The sequence below is a fragment of the Miniopterus natalensis genome, chromosome 2, assembly GCF_054644295.1.
Source record: "Miniopterus natalensis isolate mMinNat1 chromosome 2, mMinNat1.hap1, whole genome shotgun sequence".
In the NCBI taxonomy this organism is placed as follows: Eukaryota; Metazoa; Chordata; class Mammalia; order Chiroptera; family Miniopteridae; genus Miniopterus; species Miniopterus natalensis.
The window spans coordinates 22,357,269-22,383,299 of NC_142082.1; the positions used below are offsets into that span (position 1 = coordinate 22,357,269).

The 26,031-nt window shown below is 37.1% G+C and overlaps 1 protein-coding gene and 1 pseudogene across 1 annotated transcript in view; both read right to left on the reverse strand.

The window, feature by feature from the left end:
- Positions 1-26,031, reverse strand: part of ZMAT4 (zinc finger matrin-type 4) — a 303,247-nt gene that overhangs the window by 68,046 nt on the left and 209,170 nt on the right. The window lies entirely within an intron of this gene.
- Positions 12,135-12,361, reverse strand: LOC148093651 (KANTR integral membrane protein pseudogene; annotated as a pseudogene).

Consider the following 26,031-nt stretch of genomic DNA (forward strand, 5'->3'; position numbering starts at 1 on the left):
ATACCAGTGCTACAATAGCATCATTAACCTCCCACTCTCTGGTTATGTACACATTTTGTGTGAATGTATCTATGGATATGTTCAGGAAGTCTTTTTCATATCCTTAAGAGTTTAATTTTTCTTTTTATTTATTTTACTTGTTTCATTTCCTTAATACTTTAACAATACACAACCTTTTAATGACTTTTTTTTTTCCCAAAAATAAAAAAAATGTGAAGACAGGTAATCTACATTAATACATATTTGTGTTAAGTCAACACCTATATTTTCCAAAATTAAGTGTTTAACCAAGACTGGTGGTGGTACTAGGTTTCCTGATAGCAAAGGAAGGCAATGAAACATACTTCTGCAGTAACAATGATTTTTAGAAGATGCCTGTGTACATGGTTATGTACAAGTATTTATATGTACACACATGCCATGAAAAGTACACATGGTACATGATCACTATTTGTAACTCTGGACATTTGGACCTCAGTCTCAAAACTGTTTTTGCATAGATCTTATAGAACAGCATTGGAAAGCAGAAATATAATGTGAGCTACACATGTAACTTAAATTTTCTAGAAGTCACGGGGGGAGGGGGAAGGCAAAACATGAAATAATTTTAATAATATATTTTATTTTACCTCATATATCCAAAAAGCTATCATTTAAACATATAATCAATATAAAAATATTAATGAGAAATGTACATTTTTTCATATCAAGTGTTAAAATCTGCTGGGTATTTTACACTGACAGGTCCTCTTCATTCAGACCAGCCACATTTCAAGCACCCAATAGCCACATGTGGCCAATGGCTGTCACATTAGACAGTACCAAACTGGAATGTCAGATCTGGAATAGCTCATTGAATTATGTACCTCATAAGGATGCTTTTACAGATTAGACCCTAAGGCTTGGAAATGTAGAGTGACTTGTTTAACTCCACTCAGTTCTAATGCAAGATATTTTCAGTTACCCTTCCTGGCCTGTTCCCCTAATGTTTCATATTTGATGTGGTTATAAGGAGATAATGTGGAATAGAGTCAAATCATAGTCTTAAACCTCTTGACACTGAAGGAACATAATGGTACCATGAAGTCCAAATCTTTCATTTCACAAATGAAGAAACTGAGACAGAGGAATGCAGTTGGGTATTTTGAGTTTCATGCTCTAAGCTTTGGAATATGAAAAGCTCTGGTTGGGAGACACCCTTTAGAAGATCCCTGAACCCAAGAATAAGCTGGCATCCTAACCCTGAGGTTACGGCAATTAATTTTTCAGTTCAGCATGAATCCTCCATCTTCAAATATACAGACTAACCCTCTTAAGTAATTACTTCCCTGCAGAAATTTTGTGTCTACATGGAAGAGCTAAACTATTCCTTCATCTGAAACTAAATTTCTGCTCACATCCAGTTCTTTCCAAGTTAAGTGACCAAAGGGAAACCTTTCTTGACTCATTCAATTAGTTAATAGAACTAAGAGTTTCTGTGGTTTTACTTACAGTGTTGTCTAACAGTCGAACAGACTGGACTGCAAATTCCTAACGTGGAAGATTTGGGCCCTGATGTCCTGAATATCAGCTTTAAACACTTCATTTTTTAGATGCAAGAATTGTTTAAAACAACAGAAATGTATTGTCTTACATTTTGGAGGAAATCAAAGTGTCAACAGATTCCCACTCCCCTGAAGGTTCTAAGGGAGAATTCTTCCTATCTCTTCCAGCTTCTGGTGGATCCTAGCATTCCTTGGCTGTGCCTTACATAGCTCAACCTCTGCCTTGTCATCCCCTGGACTTCTCTGTGTTTTTTTGTTTTGTTTTGTTTTTCCTTTCCTGTCTCTTATAAGGACATTCATTATTGAATTCCAGGCCCATATTGCATTTCAAAAATCTTACCTTAACCACATCTGCAAAGACCCTTATTCCAAATAAGGTTACAGGTCTGAGATTCTGGGTAAGCAAATCTGGGGTGACTATTCAATCCACTCTAGTAATGTATTCTTTTCTTTTCTTTCCTATTTCTGTGATAGTATTGTTTTTATATAATCATTTGGTAATAAGCAGGAGAGAAAATAGCATGGATTTTTAAGTAAATCTTTTTAAATAAATTTTTAAATAAAACTTTTTTACTAGGATGATTTAAGAACTCTATAGATGGAGCAGTATCTAAAGGCTTTGTTTAAATATCAGATAAAATTAAGATTTAAATGCCATTAGATTGAATAAAATTAATTTCTTTTTGGCCCAAGAGCAGTTAGAGATCCATGAAAAAAGACACTATTGATTTGGCATCTAAGCACAGTACAGATGAATCTGTGTTCACCCCAGGTTTGTCCCCTTAAATAGCTGGGGAGGAATATTTTCTATTTACTGTCACCTCTAAAAAATTATATTTCACAGCCCAGAAACACTCCTAACAACACCAGTCTACAGAAAGATTATTTCCACATCCTTAACTTCATCCAGAAATTTAAAAGCAAGCCAAAGCAATAACCTTATGCATTAGGTAGTCATTGTGCATGTAATTAAGAGTCTCTAGAAGTTCTAATTCTGTACGTGGGGAGTTGAGCAGGAAATGTGCAGTTTGCAAGTAAAGGCTTCTTGTCTAGGAGAATTGTTCAGCATGGTGATCTTAAGCTCAATTACCATCTTTGCATTCATAATACCTTCTGACCACTTTATAAAAAACCAACGCAAACATCAATAAACTTACACAATTCATTTGTGTGTAAAAGCTTCTGAGGAATGGAGCCCTCCACATAGTTTTGGAAAAGATACTGATGCATGATTTATTTTGCAATCTAGTTTCTTGCAAAGTTTAATGAGTCCATTACCCACATCCCTTCAGCACCTTTCGCATCATTTGCAGTATATTAATTTGAACACATTCATAGGGTTTTCCCAGTGCTAGTTCTAGAGTCCAGTCATATGTCTCTATTCTATCTCCCCATTTAGATGGTAGATAATCTTCTCAGAGGCAAGGGCAGCAATTTCCCATCAGTCCATGTGTAAACTGCTCAGCTACTAATATGAATAACTCAATTCTAAAGAATGGATGAACAGACAGTGTACCTAGGTTTTCTCTCCCAAACCTGTATAAAGCAATTCCATTTGTATGATTTCTGAGAGGTCCATTTAGTCAAGGCACCTACAAGTAAAAGATGGCTTGGGAAATCAATCAGTTTGAATCATTTCTTTGACCACAATGTGAAACAACTGTGAACACAAGTGGTGAAAGTGGGAGGGGAAAATTAAGTCACTGCTTCCTTCTGCCTTATTATCTGCATCCTTTCCTTTCCCCCTACAACCCCTTGCTGTCTCCTGCGCTCTCTGTGACTCTTTTCTCTTTAAAAGACACCCCAACTCACCACACACAGACACACACACACACTTCAGTACAGCATGGAGGCATACTTAGGGCTCGGTTCCAAGATATCCCGTCCTCTGGCTTCAACAATCAAAACCCCATTCCCTGGTAGTAGAGGTACACTAATATTTACTTAAAGTAGTTCCCACTGAGAGAGTGGCTGCACTGTTCCCGAGAGAGCTCCAGACTTCAGTTGGGAAGTCCTGGGTTTGCATCCTTGCTCTATCATTTACTAATTCTGCAGCCTTGAAAAATCACTCTGCACCTCTCAGAGACCTCCTAATTAATATTGGTATCATGGCCATGCAAAGGCTCTTGAAAATATTTAGTATTGTAGAGTGACTAATGGACATAACCTTTGTGTATGTGTTCTGAAAAGCAACATTTTAAAAGTAGAGCTTATTATGTCAACTAAACTGTAACCTAATTAGTAAAAGTTTGAGAGGAAGAAAGACTGAGTTCCAAAAGACCAGAAAAAGTGTCGGTGGCTTGGAACCTTTTCTAAAGGTTACAGACTTGTAAGTTTTTCTTTTCATTATTTTTGAGTAAGCTTCTTAGCCAACTGTTGTAAGATGTGTTGTACAGATCAGGGAGAAAGTTGTCCAGCAATAAAAATTGATGAAATTTCCAGAGGAGCCTGTAATTATTCAAATATTCTTCTCAATATGCCATTGCTTTCTCATTTCATGGACATGAGAACATTCCTTAGTTGAAATCTGAGTGTGCAAACACATACACACATTCTCTCTCTCTCTCTTTGTATGCCTTTTCTTCTTGAGAAACAGGCCTGTAATCACAGAATTGATTGCAATTGAAAAACCAACTCCCCCAAGAAGCCGGGGTTGAAATATGGAGCACAAAAGCTTTAAGTTTGGGAAAAACCAGCATCTCTGACATTAAGTCAAACAGTTGCCTCAAGCCCTACACATATCCATCATTTTTTAAAAGCCAGTGTTCAATTTATTCTGACAAACACAATCAAAACTGCCTTAAAATGTTTTCTTATTGGTGGTGGGGTTTTTTTCCCTGGTGTTCAGAAGGTCAGCTTTAAATGCCTTCACATTTCTTCAGTTGTCTTCTATTATTATTTCTGAAAAAAAAGCAACTTAGAAAAGGAAGATAATCTGCTATGCCTTCTAAAGCTTCTGGGGATATAAGAGGAGAAAAAATGGGGGGGGGGGGGGTCACAAGTGACATAGCCCAGAGGAGCTCATAATTAAATAGTGGAGCTTTGAGTATCAACATAAAACCATGACAACGGATCAATGGGTAAGGAAGACTTTGTGTCTCAATCAAGTAACAGTCTAACAGGTGCATTTGGGGCAGTGAGGAATCTTTTATGAGGGATTGGGGCCCTAGGATCAATTTTAATTTCACTGAATTCATAAGATACAATTGCCAAGTGTTTTTTGTGGGGGTTTTTATGAAAATCTTTCATCTTTTTTACAAACACCTCCCTCTAGAGAGAGTCACAGTATTTTTTCTGAACTGAGAACTGCCAAATGCAGAACTAGATATCCTTAAAAAGTAATTGCTTCTTTAGTTAAGGCTCAAATGTGTAGTTCTTGAAAAAATAACTACCTTCAAAAGTTCAAATAACAGAAGATACTCTGAGTCTCAAATATAAAAAATAATAAAATAGCTTTAAAAACACACAAAAAACCTGCAATTCCCATGAGGATACAAAGAATTTGTGAAATGTCTTCTCTGCCTTGAAACTACATTTCTCAGCCAAACTGCAAGTGTTGGAGAAGGGGTCAGAAAGAACACTACAGTAATATGACCAAAAAATATAACATAAAATTATTTTCAGATTATTTTCAGAATGGAACCAATTTTAGAGAAACAATAAAAGTCAACAGTTATCATGGGAATTGCTGAGCACCAAATCAGAATTAATGACAATGAGGCTGACTCAGACTTGAGGAGGCTGACATCCCACTGTCATTTCTGCATTCAAGTCTCTGAATCACCCAAGGTCTGGATAAAGTGACTTAAAGCAAGGTGTTAACATGCAATTCCTCAAGATCATGCACCCACCACTCCCTGTCTCCCCGCAAAGGGACAGAGATTAATGGGACTCAGTCAGAGAATTATTAAAACTAAATTTTAGAAACATGCCCTCACAATGCCATATTAAAATAATTATTATGTGTGTAGTTTGCTGCAATAGAAACTATGTCGAGAAATAGCCACTGAGACAATTCAGGCCATAATGGCATCCTGGGCAAATGACTACTTTTAAGAACACATGAACCACTCATGTGACTGTTATATGGAGGGATCCTTTCTTTCCAGAGTCACCAGGATGTTATGTACCATCCCCAGGGAGGCCAGTGAGTGGAGCAGTGCGAGTACACTATGATGCTATAATTTAGGGGGCATTGGGAAGACATTAACGCCAACAACAACAAATCTTCAGTTTGTCTTTACTTGATACTTACTTAGATAGAGTCTTTCATTGCACAGCTGAAGTAAGGGTTAAAAAGTCCCTCTGGTAAGAGAGGAAATCCACTGGGAGTCCCTTCTATAACATAACTGCTTATCAGACATGCAAATACATGTTTTATAGAGGCAGGAGGAGGGATATTGTAGGAAAGGCTCTGTGAGGGTAGAAAAAGCATCAGAAGAAACAACTGAGAGCATTAAAGTCAAATTCCACTCGTTTCTCAATTTTGCATTTTCAGGCTATGCCTGGATGTGAAGACCTCAGAAAAAACTTCTGGTGCTTTGGAGAAAATAGAGCAAAAGCAAGGTCAGCAATGAATATATACACTGTTAGGATTTCTAGTAAGTAGGGAAACACTGAATAAATGTATAAGGTTGTATTTGGAGGAATAAAAAATAATAGTGACTAGAAGGCACATTATAAATATTAAGTGCACACAAAAGCTTTGATGAGTTTAGTCGATTACATAGCTGTGACCACTAACACATAACTGTTAAGTCATCCCATAGTAATAGAATAATTATCCTTAGTCACACTAAGCTCACTCTACTCCTGTAACGGACTCTATGCTGACACCACAGGGCATCCACTACTGCAATCTTCTAACTCCCATGCAGGTCTATGACAGACAGGTGCCTGCCCTGCTGCTTCTTAAGCTTATCCCACACCCCCTCAGGGATCCAGCTTGGGCAGCAATTCTTGAGCAAGATTTTCACCGTTCTAGGTCACGGAGGTTTTTCTAACAACTCTCCATAGAGGTGGAGTGAAAAGACAAAACTGCTTTTCTGAGGTTCAGCCAAGGAATGGTTGGTTTTTCCCAAATAACCTTTCCTACAAAAAGTAAAGAGGGGCAGGGGAAGAGCGAGAGGAGACAAGAACACACACACACACACATACACACACACACACATTGATGAAATTACAAAAAACTTGTATGTAAGTTCCATGTCTTTGAGGGTGGGTGCTTGTCTCAAACTAACAAAAAAACTGTAATATAGCATATTAAATATGTTATGTTTAATGATGTATTATACTTGAATACAATATAATGTAAATACATTACAACACAATAGAAAGATCCAGGAGAGGTCTCAAATAAGAAGCGAGTTCTTAAAAAAGGAAAAAATGACAGGGTAACCCAAGTCACTCCCTTCTGCTGTTCTCTGTCCTTCCCTTCTACCTATTTTAATGTTTTCAGAGACTGTAAGGCTGGGGTGATGGCTCAGTGAACTCCAGTAAGTACACAGATCAACTCATACACAGCTATGAAACGTGCTATGACTCCGCCTTGACTGCAGAGAGGCAGCATCATGATTCTATGAGTTGTCTCTCTTTTTATGGTTCTTATCAGAGAGATAAACATTCAATTCCTATTAATGAGCAACTAACAAAAAAACCCTCCTTTTTTAAATATCTAGGTTTGGTTTTTAAAGATATATCAGAGGTGTGTCTTGGTAATTTGGGGAAGTTCCTCTTTGGAGCAAAAATTAAGTTTTTTATCAACTTAGATCACTTATGTAAAAAAAAGGACAGCATATATTTGCAGCAGCAACAACAAAGCAGAGTAAACATGACTTGACTAAAAATTCATTAACTTTCCAGATCAAACTTTTAAAATGTTTTTTAAATGACTAACATCAGCTCCATCCCAATTAGAATCATTCTTTAAATGTGCTAAATACTTCCAGTATCTCTAGAGATCTATGTGTAGGTGGCAGATAAGATCTATCAGTAGAGAAAAATAGAGCAAGGGTTAATAATGGACAAAATTGGCATTAAAAACCCTGCAAAAGAAAAGAGGAGAAGGTTTAGGCTTTGACGTTCCAATATCATGGAAAACAGGTGTTAAAAAAACAATAACAAGACAATAGTCCCCAAAATGACTGGCTTATGTTGAGTCCCAGACAAATATATCCAGTTAACTCCATTTAGTACCAAGGCGAAAGACTTCCCTCTAAACCTGGTACAAAAGCATGTACTTCCTTTATGAGAAAAACCTGGCAAAGTTATGGCAATTTTAGCCTCTCTCAGAAAATTGTTAGAGGAGGGCTATTAATATTCTCTTCACTTCCCCATCTAAAGGAGGGCTGAGCTAAAATAAGAGGATTGGAGGCAGTGTCTATAATATACTATCAGATTTAGAGGAAGAGCACTGCTGTGCATATGTTTGGTAGGAGTAGAAATGATTTCCATTCTGTGGCTCTGGAAACCTCACATCCAAGCCATATTTCATTAGAGCAAAATGACTGTCCTAGTTTCTTAAGATATTTAAAAGACACCAAAGTTTTATCTGGATAAAAACAGGTATGGATGAGCAATGTCAGATCTTATCTACTTGCTCTTGTGTTAGAGTCATTATAAGTGTGTAACTGTCAGGGTGGAAGTGTAGGAGTTTTGGAACCTGCTTGGAAATGTCCTTGAGACCATGCTCTGTTCTGAGCCATGAAGTGCAGGTGTAAATTTCTTGGCAGCTTTAGAATTCCTGTCCATTTCTTCATGGCTGGTTTCCCAGTCTGTTCAACCAAGAGCATGCCCACACACTAAATTGGAACTGATCTCAAGCAGTCCAGAAGCTGCACCTTGCCTTCTATTTTCATTTGGAAATGAAAAACAAAGGAGGCCAGGAACTCTGCCTTATTATGAGTCACAATAGATGAATTGCATTAACTGTTTCCATACTGGGAGATACTCTGCCTACAAAACTAATATGTATTTACCACTTGGCAAGCCACATTCCTTTGGAAATACATCAGTTACCAGTGATCCTTGAGACAAGGCAAGCAAGATGGAGAATAGTCCATGGATCTCTTATTGATTCACTAAACAAATACTTCTTCAGTATATATCAAGTGCCAGACAATGGGTTAATTGTTAACAATACAGTGATGAAACAAATGCACAAAGTTCCTGCTGTCACACAGCTTTCAGTCCAGAGGGAGGAGACCGTGGAAAGGTGATTGGATGGAGTGTAAACCAAGGCTGAGAGTTTTTTTAGAGGTGAATTTGTGGAGGAAAACAGGAACCAGTTCCCAAAATCCTTTCCAACAATATTAAGTTTAAACTTTCTCCTAAGAGCAACAGTGAGTTTATGGAGGATTTTAACCAAGGCAAAGGTACAATGATATTTGTGTTTTATAAAAATTTCTCTGGTCCAGCCGGTGTGCTCCATGGTTGAGCGTCAGCCCGTGATCCAGGAGACCATGGTGTGATTCTCACATGCCCAGGTTGCAGGCTCCATCCCCAGTACGGGCATGCAGGAGGCAGCCAATCAATGGCTCCCTTATCATTGATGTTTATCTCTCTCCCTCTCCTTTCCTTTCTCTGAAATCAATTAAAAAAATTTTTTTAATCATTAAAAAAATTTATCTGGTTGCCAAATGGGAAATAGATGGAAGAAAGACAATTTAGAAGACCCTTATAAAGGAATGAGAAGCTACAGGGCATAGATGGAATTTGAAGAAGAAAAAGAAAGAGAAAGAGAGAGAGAGAGGGGGGAAGGAAGGAAGGGAGGGAGGGAGGGAGGGAGGGAGGGAGGGAATCAATCCTTGGAGAGAAAAAATTTGCTCGATGGAATAAAAAGGGAAAAGAATTATTCAAAGTAATCAAGAAACCTAGTGTCCAGATCTTGGTTTTTAATATCAGTCTTTTAAAAAAGGAAGTCTTTCAGAAATGGTTGAGGCAGCAAATTGATAAGATGAGCCTCAAGCATCTTTTTGTGTCAGTAAGAAAGTTTAAACAAAATAAAACAAAAACAAAAAAACAATAAGGGAGTATATCAAAGAGACACAGGAGCTAACTAAAGGAGTTCCAAATGGTAAAATCTAGAATCATTTGAACAACAAAATAAATATGAGTTCATACTGATATAAATGACTGAATAAATAAACAGGGAGAAGAGACAAATCTCCCATACAGAAGAATTCCTAATAATTAGTGTAGCTACTCCATTCTCAAGATTGTAGAGGATAACTCCGGACTCCTTAAGTGTGAGCAATGCAGAGAGACTTCCTCCCAAACAGTACAGAATGAACAACCTGATCATGAGCCAAGTGTCAAGGTTAACATCAACAGAAGCCATTTGGATAGTGTGCACATTTAATATGATGTGATGAAAGAGCCATAGTCCTAGTCAAATCAGGAGGATAACACCAATTAGGGGAATTCACCAAAATATCTGACAAGTGCCCTCAAAACTGTCAAGATAATAAAAAACAAGAAAAGTCACAGCTGAGAAGCCTAAGAAGACATGATTAATAATTATAGTGTAGTATGAGATTCTGAAAGAGAAAAAGGACACTAAAGAAATAGTAATAAATTATGGACTTTTGTTAATAGTAATTGTCTCATTAACTGTGTTAAATGTACTACATAAGTGTAAAATATTAGTAACAGAAGCTGGATGTGGTATATATGAAAGCTCTTTGTACTATCTTCACAATTTCCTATAAAAAACTATTCTAAAATAAAAACGTTTACTTAAAAATAAATAAGCAACAAGTGGAGAGAAGAATGAAAACCATGAATTATTGAGATAAGAAGGAACCTAACTTTTCTCAGCAAGCAATATTTGAAGGGGCACAAAAGGCCTTAGGAAGAACCATGCCATCATGAATATCATGCTTAAGGAAGTTTAATTGGATGGACTAGAGATTAGAATGTATAATGCCAAGTAAAGCCCATAGAATATTTAGGTTCATTGCTGTGAGGGTTTTTATTTGGGCAAATATCTGTACAAATAGAGAGAAAAACATCAATGGAGTAAAAAAATTTATGTCCAGCCACATTCTTGCTTGGGGAAAATAATTCTCTTTATCCCAAAGGATGAAGAGTGGAGAGCCTTAAGAAAACGCCTGATTGAGATATGATTGGAATGCTACGAGTGTGGCAGGAAGGCTTCCAGCTCTAGGAAGATGTTCCTACAAGGGAGATGAGCCCAGTACAGTTGACAACTCATGAGGGACACAGTTTCCATACAAAAATACATTAAAAGCAAAATCACCTTTGAACACCCTTAAGTCATCCATAAACTATAGGTGTATACAGTTGTATATATACCTTCATATGGAGTAATATGTATATAGCAAGGTAACAGTAACACAACAGGGTAATTGTGCAGAGATAATACATAGCATTTACCAATAGACTTGTAATCTTACATGGAGCTCTTCACGCCCTGATAGATAAGCATCTCCTCTGTAATAAGTTCACACAAAGAGGTGTCTCTACTGTAAACTAATAGAGTTTATGTCCTCAGTGGCTTAGCTGGGTCTTAGATCTTATTCATTCTGAACAAGTCTGCTTTTTAATTGAAGTGTTTAATTTACATTCAATATAACTATTAGGATGGTCAGGTTTGGAGCTTCCCTTTTGGCTCCTTGTTTTCTGTTCATGCCACTTATTTACCCTTTCTCTATTGCTCCTTTCGTGGTTGTTTTGATTTAACTGAATATTTTTAGAATATCACTTTAATTTGTCTACTATCTTTTTAACTGTACCTCTCTCTAAGGATTATTGTACACATACTTCAACTTGTATTCTATTTATAATTAATATTGTATCACTTCACATAAACTACAAGAGATTTATATTTCCATTCTTTATGTTATAGTTGCCAATTGTATTTAATCTATATATAATATAGAGACAAAGAAGGACATATAATAATGATGAAATAGTCAATGTATCAATAAGATAAAACAATTATATATGCATCTAATAAGAGAGCCTCAAAAGAACATGAAGCAAAAACTGAAAGAATTGAAGGAAAAAACAGGCAATTTAACTGTAACAATGACAGACTTCAAAATCGCACTTTCAATATGGATAGAACAACTAGGGAAAAAAATCAGCAAACAAATGGAAGACTTGAACAACACTGTAAACCAGGTAGACCCAAGAAAGATTTACAGAACACTTCACTCATTGACATCAGAATACACATTCTTCTCAAGGGCACATGGACAGTTCTCTAGTACAGATCATATGTTAGGCCCTAAAATATACCTCAATACATTTAAAAGGACAGAAGTCATACTAAGTATACTCTCTTAATTATCATGGAATAACATTAGCAGTCAGTAACAGAAAGATATTTGAGAAATCCATAAATATGTAGAAATTAAATCACATATTCTTAAGTAACTAATGGGTTAAAGAAGAAATCAAAAGGGACAAAGAAAATACATTCAGAAGAATGAAAATAAAAACACAACATATCAAAACTTATGGGATGCAGCAAATGCAATACATAGTTGAAAATTTATAGCTATAAATACATGTATTAAAAAACAAAGATCTCAAATAAATAACCTAACTTTCTATCTTAAGAAACTAGAAAAAGAGCAAAATAATACCAAGGAAAGCAAGAGGAAATAAGTAATAAACATTAGAGTGGAAATAAATGACATATGGTACAGAAAAACATTAAAGAAAATCAGCAAAGCCAAAAGTTGGTTCTTTGAAAAGACCAATAAAATTGATAGACCTTTAGCTAGCTTTACCAAGAAAAAAAGAGAGAACTCACAAATTACTAACATCAGGAATGAAAGTGAGGACATCACCAATGATCTTACACAAATGAAAAGGATTGTAAGTGAACACTATGGACAATTGTATGCCAACAAATAAGGCAATCTCGTTAAATAAATTCATAGAAACAAACCATCAAACTTGATTCATGAAAAAAAGAATATATGAACAGACCTATAACAAGTAAAGGAACTGAATTAGTAAACAAACAAACAAAATCCCACGAAGAGAAAAGTCCAGGACCAAGTGGCTTTTTGGTAAATTCTACTAACCATTTTAAGAATTAACACCAATTCTTCACAAACTTTCTGAAAGCAGAAGAGGAGGAAACACTTTCCAACTCACTCTCTGTTAGGTAACATAAAAATGAGCCAAAGATAGACCCCTTTAATATTGTTTCCTTCTTCCCAACAGGCTAAGATCTATTTGTTCATTTTTATACATTCAATTGTTTTAAACAGAACCCCAAAGAAGTAAAATTTATCCACTTAGAACTTGCTTGTTTTGTATACCCCGGGAAACTAAACGTAACATCTGTTAGCCATAGATAAAATAAATCCTATAGGTATAAAAGACACAATAAAAGCCACCACTGCCTTCGCATCCCTCTGACTCAGAGACACCCAGCCATGCTATTCAGCAATATTACCTACACACGTAAGCCCCTTCTCCAATCCTTCTCTCCCTCAGGAGTTTTCTTGACCTCTTACTTTTCTAGGTAGTGGTCCAGGTGCTGTAGCATCTGGATGGTCTTATGCTATGACTTTCTCACCATGCAAACCTATCAAAGCATCACCCAACTAAAGCTCATGTGTGCTACTGTCACCTTGTGTTCACATATTTTTCCTCAATCAGTCCTCAGATTTCTCAGTCTCAATATAGGTCTGTTTAATCCTGACACAAAAAACAGACAAAGTCATAACAAAACAAAACAAAAAAACCCTACAATCAATATCCCTTTTAAATATAGACATAAAAATATTCAACAACTAAATCCAGAAACATTAAAAAAAAAAGTATATATTATGATCAAGTGGAGGTTATATTAGGAATTCAAGGTTGGTTTCACACATAAAAATCAATAAATGTAACTCAACATAGAAATAGAATAATATAAAAAACACACACGAATAAATAGAATAAGAGACCAAAAAACTATAAAACTGTTGGAAGAAAATTTTTGCGTAAATCCTTAAGACAATCAGATTAGACAATGGTTCTTTAAATAAGCTCCCCCAAATACAGACACCAACAGAGAAAATACAGATAAATTAAACCAAAATAAAAAATGTTTGTGTGTCAAAGGATTCTATTAAGAAATTGAAAAAATAACCCACATATGGGAGAATAATATTGCAAATCATATATCTAATAAAAGTCTAGTACCCAGATTATATAAAGAATTCTTACAATCGAAAAATAAAGACAACTCGATTAAAATCTTATCAGAGGATATGCATAGTTATTTCTCCAAGAATATACACAAATGCCCAATAAAAACCCAAAAAGGTGCTCAATGTCATTAACCATCAGGAAAAAGCAAATCAAAACCACAGTGAAATACTTCTTCACATCCACTCAGATAGTTAGAAAGAAGAAGATAGACAAAATAAGTGTTAGCAAGGATGCGAAAAAAAATAGAACACTCTTACATTGCTGGCAGAAATGTAAAATGGTGCAGCCACTTTTGAAAACAGGTCTCTAGTTCTTAGGATGTTAAACACAGAGCTCCCATTTCCCTAGTATTTCTACTCCTTGGTATATATCCAAGAGGACTGAAAACATATGTCCACACAAAATTTTACATGAATGTTCAAAACAGTATTGTTCTTAATAGTCAAAATGTGGAAACAACCCAAATGTGCATCAATTGAAGAATGGATACACAAAAGTAATCCATGCAATGGAACAGTATTCAGAAATAAAAATGATGTACTGATACATGCTACAACATGGATAAACCTTGAAAACATTACACTAAGTGAAAAGGTCTGACACAAAAGGCACATACCATACAATTCCATTTATACAAAATGTTCAAAATAGGCAAACTCATACAGACTGAATGTTATTACTGATAGCAGGGGCTATGTCAAGGGGAGACTGAGGGATAATTGCTAATGGTATTGAGCTTTATTGGGATGATGAAACATTCTACAGTTGATTGTGTTCGGTCATGGTCGCACAATGTTGTGAATATAACAAAACTCACTAAATTGTATATTTTTATTTATTTTTTAATCTTTATTGTTGAGAGTATTACAGATGACCCCCCTTTCTTCTCCCTATTGTCCCCTCTCCCCAGTTTCAGCCCCACCCCAGGCCTTCACCACCCTATTGTCTGCCCTAGGGCATTGCACATATGTATATAAATTCTTTGGTTAATCTCTTCCTGACCCCTCCACTCCCCTTCCTGCTGAGATTCATCTTCAAATGGTGATTTTCATGGCATATTAATTATATCTCAGTATTTTTAAAAAGAGGCACAAATAAGAATCATATGTATTTTAATGAAATTTAGAGGGGGGAAAAGGCTTTTATGCTAATCTACATATTTATCATGACTGGTGATTTTCATTTCTTCTTGAAGATCTGATTTTTCATCTGGTATTTCTGTACAGCCTGCAGAACTTTAGCACTTCTTGTAGTGCAGATCTGCTGGAAACAATTTTTTTTTTTTAAATATCTTTATTGATTTCAGAGAGAGGAAAGGAGAGGGAGGGAGAGAGAGAGAGAGATAGAAATATCAATGATGAGAGTCAGTCACTGATCGGCTGCCTCCTGCACGCCCCCGACTGGGGATCAAGCCCACAACCTGGGCATGTGCCCTGACCGGGAATTGAACCCCGATCGCCTGGATCCTAGGTCAATGCTCAACCGCTGAGCCACGCCCGGCCTGGCAGGTGAAACAAATTTTTTTGAAAATGTCTTCATTATACCTTTATTCTTGAAGAATATCTTCATTGGTTGCCAGGTTTGTTTGTTGTTTGCTGTTATTTTTCTTTCAGTGCTTTTAAAGAGTTTTACTGACTACAGGATTTACTTTTTGTGTTAATGAGAAGAAATCAGCTATAATTCATACTGTGTTGCCCTCCATGTAATATGTACTTTTTCTCTAGCTGCTTTAAAGATCTTTCTCTTTATCATTTGTTTTCAGCAGTCTGACCATAATATACATGATGATTCTAGGTGTGGTTTTCTTTATATTTATTCTACTTAGGGTTCATGAGCTTCTTAAACATGTAAATTTGCACGTTTTGGACTTTCTGATATTGTCACATACTGCTGTGGTGTTTTTAAAATACTTTTTAAAACATACTTTTTCTGTGTTTTTTAAATAAGGTCATTTCTATTGATCTAACCTCAAGTTCATTGACTCTTCTGTCAAATCCAATTGGTGTTATAAACACATCCAGTGAGTTTTTATTTTGAATATCTTATTTTTCAGATCTGAAATTTCCCGTTTCTTTTTGTTTCTATCACTAATCAGATTTTCTATTTCTTAACTCATTTTGAGTATATTTTCCTTTATGTCCCAGATATACATTAGCTGGATCACCTCAGTATTAGTCTCCACTGATTGGTTTTTCTCTTGAGTATAGATCACATTTTTCTATTTCTCTTTTTTTTTTTAACTTTGTTTTTTATTATTGATTTTTAGAGAGAGAGGAAGGGAGAGGGAGAGGGAGAGAAAAAAACATCAATGTGAGAGCAAAACATTGATCAGCTGCCTCCTGAACACCTCCTATTGAGGATCTAGCCCACATGCCCTGACCTGGAATCAAACGGACAACCTTTCGGTGCACGAGACAACATCCAACCAACTGAGCCACATGGGCAAAGACACATTTTTCTATTTCTTTGTATGCATGTATATTACTTCAGTACTGTACCTGAACATTATGAAATGATATACTGTTAAACTCTAGATTCTGTTATATTTCTCCAAAGAGTACTGATTTTGAAAGCAGGCAGTGAATTTAACTAAAGTCAAACTTTAAACTCTGTCTTCCCAATGGTATGTGTGTTCAGAAAGGAAAGCTACTGAAGTTTCTGCTCAGTACTTTTAGCCTTAGCAGGCCATTTGGAGTTCCTCATGGATATGTTGTTTAGCTGTTAAGTACCAGTTGAGACAGAGTATATACACAAAATTTAAATCTTCCCCTCTATGGCTTTCTCCTTTCTTGAATTTTCCCTTCACTTTGGTGCTGTGGTTCCCCAGAACTTTTTCCTCTGGTTCTTCAAGCCCACAAGACTGTGGGTTTTTATTTGAGTTTTATTTTAGGCAACCATTTTGGTGCTGTCTGGTATTAGCCCTGAGGGAAAAAAACATAAAAATAGAGAAAAACACTCAATATTGTTTCCTTCTTCCAAGTATTCACTTCTCTCAAGTTCCTGTCCATTTTTTAATGTTCTTCATTGCCTTCAAGTAGGTGAGTTTTCATACTTTATCCAGAGTTTATAATTACTATCAGTAGGAAGGTTGATTTGATAGGAGTTACTCCACTATTACTAGAGTGGATTCCCATGATTGGGTTGCAACAATGGTGAATTCCATTCACATAGTAATGACACTTGGGGAAAATGGGAGACAATTAAAAACAATATATGTGGCAGGTAATCATGTACACATATGTGGGTACCTGTGTATGTGCATGCATGTATGTTGCAGAGGCCAATGATCATTAACTTCATTGAAGAACTTTTATGTCTGAGGGATGAACATAAAAAATTATAGATGTGCACCTGAAACTGAGGGAAGTCTATAGAATACAGATACAGTGAGGAGATGAGTAAAAAGATAAAGTTGACATTAACCCTCGGGAATTGACAATAAGTCTCATGTATGATGGGAATAAGTTGAGGTGCCCACAGAGTTCCTTCTGTGTTAGTTTGCTTCGGGCTGCAAGTTCAGATATAGTTGTCCAGACTCAATCCAAACAGTAATCAAAAGCTTTTGCTATGACCATATACCTGAGTCAAGTCCTTACGGTGACCCTGGGCTATATAATAGTCCATGGGTTATCAGAAAGAATAGAGAGGAGTCCTGGCCAGGTGGTTTGGTTGGCTGAACTGCTGTCCCATGCACCAAAAGACTGCAGATTCACTCCTGTACAGGAGGTGGGATCAATGTTTTTCTCTCACATTGATGTTTTGTTTTTTTCTTCCTCTCTCCCGCTTCCTCTCTCTCTAAAAATCAATAAAAACATATCCTCCGGTGAATTTTTAAAAAATATATTTTTAAAAAAATAATAGAAAAGGCACAAAATAAAACTCTTTCTTATGGGTCCAAGGTATGGTCCATTCCTCATTAAAATTGGGCTTGGACAACCTAATATAGCAAAACCTATTCTGAAGGTGAAACTAGCTCAACTCCAAGCACACAGACTCACAATAAAGTGTTCTTTTGTGGTTCAGATTGACCTAGAGGGAAACTAGATGAGGAAAAATGCCAGAAGAGACATTTGGATGACCTAGCCCAAGACCTTCAGTTTATAGAGAGGAAACAGAAGCTCAGGGATAGGACCTGACTCCAGGGTTTGACTCTGAGTCCATTTTATTGAACCTTAATGATTCACCAGAATTTTGTGAAGCTGTAGTTTCCCCCAAAATGGTTTATACTGAGCAATAGATGTCTTACTTTCACGTTACAGTAAAAGAAATCAAGACTCTTATTTACAAAACAGCAGTGCTTGATAACTCATTTCAAATCATTTAACAGTTTGCCAGCTGGTGTCTGTGAAAAGCTGCCACTTACTTCACTGGTCCAATAGCTATTTCAGTAAATGTATCATTATTTGTCATATGCTGTAAAAATAGACTCTAAATTCAAGTTATTGCATATTTTTGTTCATTATTCAGGTCTAAGAACCTACTTAGCTAATGCAGACATCATACACACCTTCCAAATAAAAGATCTGTTTTGGTAAATAACGTTTTTATTGGCAGCACACCGCCAGTCTCTATATCTCCAAAGAAACCTTTAGTTTTATTGCAATGTGTGGGGTTTTTTTTAATTAAAGTGTTTTTTCCAAGAAATTTTCCCATTTCTTACAGGAAAGGCATGTAAATCATTTGGGGATTATAAACACATCCTTTAAATAATGTTAAAACACTTGCATTTCCTACTAGCATAGATGTTTCCTGAAAGCAAGAACCATGCCTTCTCCGTTATTGCATCCACAGCATCAAGTATAATGTCTACAACATAACAATCATTTAGTATTTATTGGATAAATGCAGAGAACTTTCTTTTAGGAGACATCTATAGGACTGAATTTCTCTATTTTCATGTAGCAGTTTTGGAAATGAGCATATAGCCACACAAAGTTTGAGACAGAATTTATCAGGATTCCTGCTGCTTCCTTTCTTGCTTCAACCTCAACTATGAAATCCCCGTTTTCTTGGGTTAACGTACACATGAGATGATAATTGCCAGCAGCAGAATCTATTTGAAAAATAGATGAAAGTATAGAAGGGACTATACTTTTATTTGTTTCTTCCTTTCCCATATCTCTATACACAAGACACACCAGAGATCTTCAAGCAAAAAGCTTTCACAGTATCTCACTTGCCTCAGCAACACAATGCTTGTGGACTTCTTGAAGACAAAAGAATGTCTTCTTTCATATTCCAGGACAATGTCAGCTTTATATTTCACGGTTTATCACAATGCCTATTACACAGTAAGCCCTCTTTAAATATCAGTGAAAATAAGATAGTGAAAACAGCAGTAGGTATGTCCTACTTTTAGTAAACCTGACATTTGTTTTGTATACCTTAATCTCAGTTTACAGTCAACTTTGTAGAATCCCACCTACTGCAGAAAATTAGGTCTAACTGTAGCAGTTTTAAAATAAAAGGCATTTATGTCTACTTTTTCTGCATGGAGTTAAAGCTATAATTTTAGAAACAGACAAGAGAGTTTCCCATTTGTTAAAAGATAGATTTCTTCTGATTTTGCATCTTTTTGCAAACATCCCCCATTTTGTCAAATGATTACATGTCCCTAACAAAGCCCACAGCTATTTAAGAGCCAACATAACAGATACGTGTTCCTAGAACCTTAGGAAAACACTGTGCTGAGCTCTTGCAAAATACTATCCTAGTTCTTTAGCTTAAACTAAACAATAGAGACCTTCAGTCAATACCTATGAAACCTGAGAGCCCCGAGGAAGAAAGATGAATTCTTCAGCAGCTTCACATAATATTGTCAGCTTCCTCAATGTAGTCAAAATTAGCAATTAAAGAACAGGGAAGTGAGTTGGATTTGGGTGGGTATATTTTGATGTTGCTTTTGCCCTTTTCTTGGTCAACATCTCACAACCAAAGACATGGGTTCCAGTATCTGGAATTTAGGGCAGTTTCCAATGTATTAGCCAACTGTGAGGCTAGAACTCCAAGCTGGTTTCAAGTTCTCTGTTTAATGAGTGCACCCACGATGCACAGATGGAAGCAGAATTGTTCCATTTTAAAAGCCACACTCATCTTTTTTGGAACCTAGTCAGTGATGATGAAGAGTTAACCAAGCTTCTTTAGACACTGTTCCATTTATTAGTTTCATTAATAACAATAATGGGCAAAAGTCTGTCTCAGCTGAAGAAAAAATTGCCACAGGATGTAAATAAACTACGGTGCATGTTCATCAACTACATTCCTTGTTGGATCTGAGGCTGAACAAAAATTTAAGTGATTACTCATGTTATTCATTAAATTTATACTTTGCCATTAGTGTTCCCAAGGCCTTGCCAAGGTGTCTTTGAGAATTCTAATGCTCCAGCTCCTTTTCATTTTGCTGTGGGGGAGAGTATGTGGGACAGTGCAGAGAGAAATACATCTTTCACTGTTGTACTCCTCCCTCTCCTCTACCTCAGTCCCCTCCAGGCCATCATGCAGGTCTCTGCCTCCATTCTACCTGGTGTCCTGGCCTTCTGAATCTGCCTACGCCAATCCATCACACAGTAATGCCCCTAAAGCACAGACAAGACAGGTCATCTCCCTGGTCAAACAAACAACAAAAGTCAGTGGCTATCAAATAAATTTCAGCTTTGCCTGACATGGATGGCTATTTATAATTTGGTTCCAATTTGTTTCCTCAACTTTATCCCATACATCTAACCCCACTGAACAAAACTGCCAATTATATTCACACTTTTTCCCATTTCTTCATGCCCTTTAGTCGTGCTGATCTCTCTGCCCTAAAACAACTGGTCGCCAATTTCCATATGTCCCAATGCTAGCTCCAAGTTGGAAGTAATTTTTTTCTTCTATTTTTAGTTCCCAAAATATTGTGTTGAGATGACTCCTAAGCTCCTATTTTTTTCACATTTTGTGTAATATTTATTTCATTAAAAGTATTACCTTGCTCTTCTTCCTTGCTCCAGACTTTAAACCTTTTGAGGTTAGAGGATAAGTCATAGACATTTTAATGTGCAGTATAACTTCAACAAACAGAGCTGGGCATATAGTAGGTACTTAGTAAGTGTGGATGAATGAATGAAGGAAGGAATGAATATGAATTATCTCTTCTGTATCACACTATTTTCCCACTTCAATAATATTACAGGAACATGAGCCGTTTAAGCAGTTTAATCATCTAACCCAAAACGTGGGCTCTGAAGATCAGAGCGGGTCTATATAGGCAACAGCTGAGGTGTCAAAACACATTAAAAATAATAACGTAAAAATAACCAGGTGTAATCTAAGCTGAGCATTTTCTTCTGGCACCTCTTCCCCTACCATTCAGTTTAGAATTGTGTTCTATAATTATCATATCTGCTTAAAGGTCCTATTTTCTGCTGATTCTCAACTAGATAAAATACATACAACTTTCAGAGACTGAAAATATTAGTATAAGGAATGGACTAATTATTTTTTAACTTATTAAATGTAATTAAAAATGCACCTTACTTGACATAGTAATCTTTTTATCAGGTATCCAACATTGAGAAATGTTCAATCATCTGTTTAAGACTGATAATTCTGACTACAACATAGAAATTGGAGAATCTGGAGTGTGGTTTTTCTATTAGTTAACAGAAGTGAAACCAGTCAAATTACTGGTCATTCATTCAAAGACTTCTATCAAATATACACACATAATACTGTGGGTGACAAAAGACGACATGGACTCTGCTCTCAAGATACTTCGACAAGACCAAGCCTGATAACACCTAATGCCTAACCCTAATGGGATTCACACTTCAGAAGAAGGCTGTGCCAGTGTCTGGGCATGTAGCACAGCTGGGTAAGAGTAAAACATGGACAGGTTCTGCCTCTACATGGAAGGGGCAACAGTCAAGGGGCTCTGGAGAACCAATTCTCCACCAAAATCTATTGAATTCACATCCAATACTTTTCCCATTTTGTTCCCTTCACTTACATTCTCACTGCTACTACTTTCTTTGTTTAAGTTGGCATACTTTCTCACTGGATTAAATTAATAGCCTTACAAAATCTCCCTGTCTCATGTCTAGTTCCCTTCTAATCAGGCCTCCACACTGTTGACTGCAGAGACCTCTTTCACAAATAGAAATATCAACATGTAATTTTCCTGCTAAAAATCTGTAAATTACTCCCAATAGCCTTCAGGACTAAGTTAAAATGTTGAACTCCCACCATGATCTGACTCTTTGTTTCTCCAGCTACTTCTCCCATTATTCTCAAACCTGTCATTAAGCTCCAGCCACACCACACAACTCCTGGAAGGGCCCTACTGTCCCTTGTCCCCAGGCCTTTGCATAGGCTCTGTCCTCAACCTGTACTTTTGTCTCACTCGGCTGTCTGACCTGGATATCTTCTTGGTGTTCTTCAAAGTTCACCCAACTCCTCTGATCCAAAGTCTGGAATTTCACTTCACACTGTCACCTTTGCATCTCTAGACCTGAGCAGTCTGGTTCTTTCACTTGCCCAGGTACACAAGCCTCATCAGTGGTCAGAATCCTCTGTTTTGAAATGAAGACTTATTTGTTAGGCCCAGTTTCCTATGAGTAAACTGTTCCTGACATGCCTGAATGCACCTAATGCCTTCCCTCCCTTTTAAGACCCCTGCTGTTCTTCAGGAGCCAATGTGCTGGTCCTGAACTTGATTTCACCCTCTACCCAGTGACTGCGAAGAAATTTCTGTTCTCCGGTCCACCCACCCACTGACTCGCTGTCAACAGTATTAAAAAGGCCTATGTCAGTTGTTCTTGCCCTCAAATGCTAAAAGAACTTCAGGGTATTTTTAGCCATGAAAACCATGAGTGAATGATGGACCTATTACTAGAAAGTTTGCTACCCTAAAAATCTGCTAGTGGTTTGAGAAATGTGGCCGTGAACAAAGGAAGCAGGCAATAGGTGCCTTCTTGGGAATGGCAGAAGCAGGACCTGCTCTTGGATGGAGGGAAGAGCAGGTGACCCAGGATAGAAATGAGCCAGGCCCTTCAGGAGAGAAAATGTGGAGCATGTGGATTCACAAATAAGATAAGATGCAAACATCTACGTGCACTTAGAATAAACCAAAACTTCTCATAGTGACCTATTAAAATCTACACAAGGTCACCCTATATAAGCCCCGTATCAGTTTTTACCCCTCTTGTTAGCGTCAGGCACTCTGCCTGCCATTAGGTCTCAAAGGTCCCAAGTTCCTTCCCCACACAGGGCCCTCTGCTCTTGGAATAAGGAGCTGCTTCATGTCTGGATCCTTATCTTCCTTCCGGTCGCAGTTCAAATGTCAGCTTCTCTAAAAGGCTGTCACAAACCATCCCACTGAAAGGAACTTACCTCCCACCTCATTGTTTATCATATTCTAATTCTTTCCTTTGGCCCTTGTCACTGACCAAAAATATTTTGTTTGTTTATTTCCTGTCTTCTTCTCAAGACAAGAACCTTCACATCGTCCTCACTGTACTATGTCCAGCACATTGTGTCTGGTAGCCTGTAGGCGTTCAACGTTAGCAGAATGACTGAAAACTGAATAAATGAATGAGTCACAGAGGAAATAAGGAAGTGACATATAAAAAGCTTTTTGTTTCTAAAAACTTGATCTTAAGTTGGCTGATCAGAACTTATGCTTCTATTATCTCACATGAAGTTTGGGAGACCATGATCAAGCTATTAACTTGAATTAATTTGGTCCCCAAATCTTTGGAATCTGTCAAGCATATTGGGGTGGCCAAGTATGAAGGGAGTATGGTTGTTGGATGAAGAAAGAATTGTTTACAACTCCTGTGGAGATTTCCAAGCAACCTTCAGATGGCAAAGTGTACCCTTTCTCTGCATACTCCAGCCATGACGTCCATCAGGACAGGGCCAGGTCTTGGGCAGAGGACCTCAGAGAAACTGTTTTCTGTTGGCTTGGTTATTGTGAGAATAGGCAGAAATCTCTGTTAGATTTTACTTTAAAAAATGAAATCCTTGACTAGATGTGTTTACTGCTTATATTAATTCCACCATGGGTGAGATGCTTTCCACTCCAAAGTCGACAAGGGTGTGCCAGCACAGTGCTCGCCACACAGGTTCTGCATTCTGACTGACTGTGGTGGTTTTTAAATGTCCCGTAGTCTGGTTATTCTCTCTTCAGAGATGGAGTTTAATTCCTTACCACTCCTTTAATAGAGACTGGCGTTGACTTCCAGCCAATAGAATATGATAGAAGTGCTGGTAGGTGACCTTCAAACATTTAAAAAAGAGAGCTTCCACCTGATGCTTTCTTGGATGGCTTGCTCTGAATGAAGCCAGCCACCATCTCATGAGCATATTCAAAACCCCTGGGAGAGGCTGCTGAGGAGAAAGACTGCCAACAGACAGTCTCCTTTCTTTTATTTGGCTTTTTAAATTTCCATATTGTTCTCTTCTTTGTGTATAGTTATACAGGTTTTGACAAACACATGCAGCCATGTAGCCACCATCATATCAAGGTACAGACAACTTTCGTTACCCCTCCAACTTCCTCTCATTGCCCCTTTATAGTCACCCCCTTTCCCCCCCCCCCCCCCACCAGTGCCTGACAACCACTAATCTGTTTTCCTGAATGGAAGGAACCATCGTGAAAAGCAGAACTGCAGCCAAGGCCCATATCTCAGCCTCAGTGTCATGAGAAAGCTCAAGCCAGAATCACCCAGCCAAGCCAATCCCAAACTCCTCCAGAGACACGCAAGACACAGTAAATGTCTAGTATTGTTTTTCAGACACTAAGTTTTGAGGTAATTGTTACACAGCAACAGTTGTACTGGTTGCCTTTGAAAAAGGTTGATCTTTAACCTAGAAATTCCACTTGTCTTGAAGCAGATCCAGTGCCCATGTCCCCCCTGCACAGGTAACTTAGGTAACTGAGGGTACAGGAGTGTCACTGAATGATAAGACTCAGCCATATAATGCCTGAGATGTAGACAAAGGCCAAACTAAAACTAAGTGGAACAAAACACAAGGCAGCCAATCCACTATCACCTAAAAGTCCACAGCAGAAATAACTTAACCTTTAAAAGACGGCATTTAAAAGACAGCATCATACAAACTCCATATATTTTCCAGGATAAACTTACAAATAACGGTTTCTTTCCTTTTGCCTGTAAAAAAGAATGGATACGCTTAGGTTTCTGAGTATTTAACCTTTAAAAGACGGCATTTAAATTCCGTCAGTATTTAAATTCGGCCAGCGGGACCCACTCCTTGCCGGGAACTAAAGTTCCCTTTCATCGGATAAAAGTTAAAAAGTAAAAATCTGTCATTCCAATGTCCTATTTATTTCGAAAGAAAGCTGATCATTCTGACTCACATACTACTTTTTATGATGTGAAGTCCTAGAAAAGCTTCTTGGGTCTCCTGGAAATGAATCCTCATCCCTGCTAAATAAAGGCAGAGGCTGTATGATAGGAATAATAAATTCTAGTGGCTTCTCTAAAAGTATGTTTTCACAGAACTTGGCGTCTCAATCCCAGGTCCTATGAATAATCAATATGATTTCTTTGTATTTCTATATTCACTCCAGCTAATGTGGAATTATAAATGTGGGGAAAACTCCTTTATTAAAGGTATATAATGTACTTGGCAAAAAATTCATGCCCAGAAAACGGAGTTGACTGTTCCCATTCTATACTTGAGTTCAAAGCAAGTTTATATGAAAATATATAAGCTCCCAAACTCAACTGTTTTAAAACAAAAAAGTTAATTATCAGAGTTCTAGTTAGTCAATAATGAGTCACTGAAAGTTGGTACTCCTATGATCAGGAATCCTGGATCTCACCATAACTCAGAAGGCGACGGTCACTTTAGTTCCTGGGCCTCACAATCCTGCTCTGTGAAAAGAACGGGCATAATTCAATGATGTTTGATGTTCTTTCAAACACTATCAGTTTAAGATGCTCAGAAATTTGACATTTTCAAATGAGTTCTTTTGCCTGTGTCTTTAAGTGAGAATTGTACCAGAATAGTCTAGTTCAGAGACTTTCAATCTTTTTCACCTCATGACACACATAAACTAATTACTAAAATTCTGTGGCACACCAAGAAAGTTTTTTCAGGTCTGACTAAAAAGGTATAATTTTGATTGATTTACAAATAAGATGATAATAGTAATTATCTATCTTTTTTGCTCCAAAGGAACTTTTTAAAAAAATCAGGTGCCTATACTTGTATATAAGGATTTCTGGTAACAAAAAACAACCAATCAGATGCAACCTTATTAGAGGACTCGACCAATAAGATGCAACTCCATTAT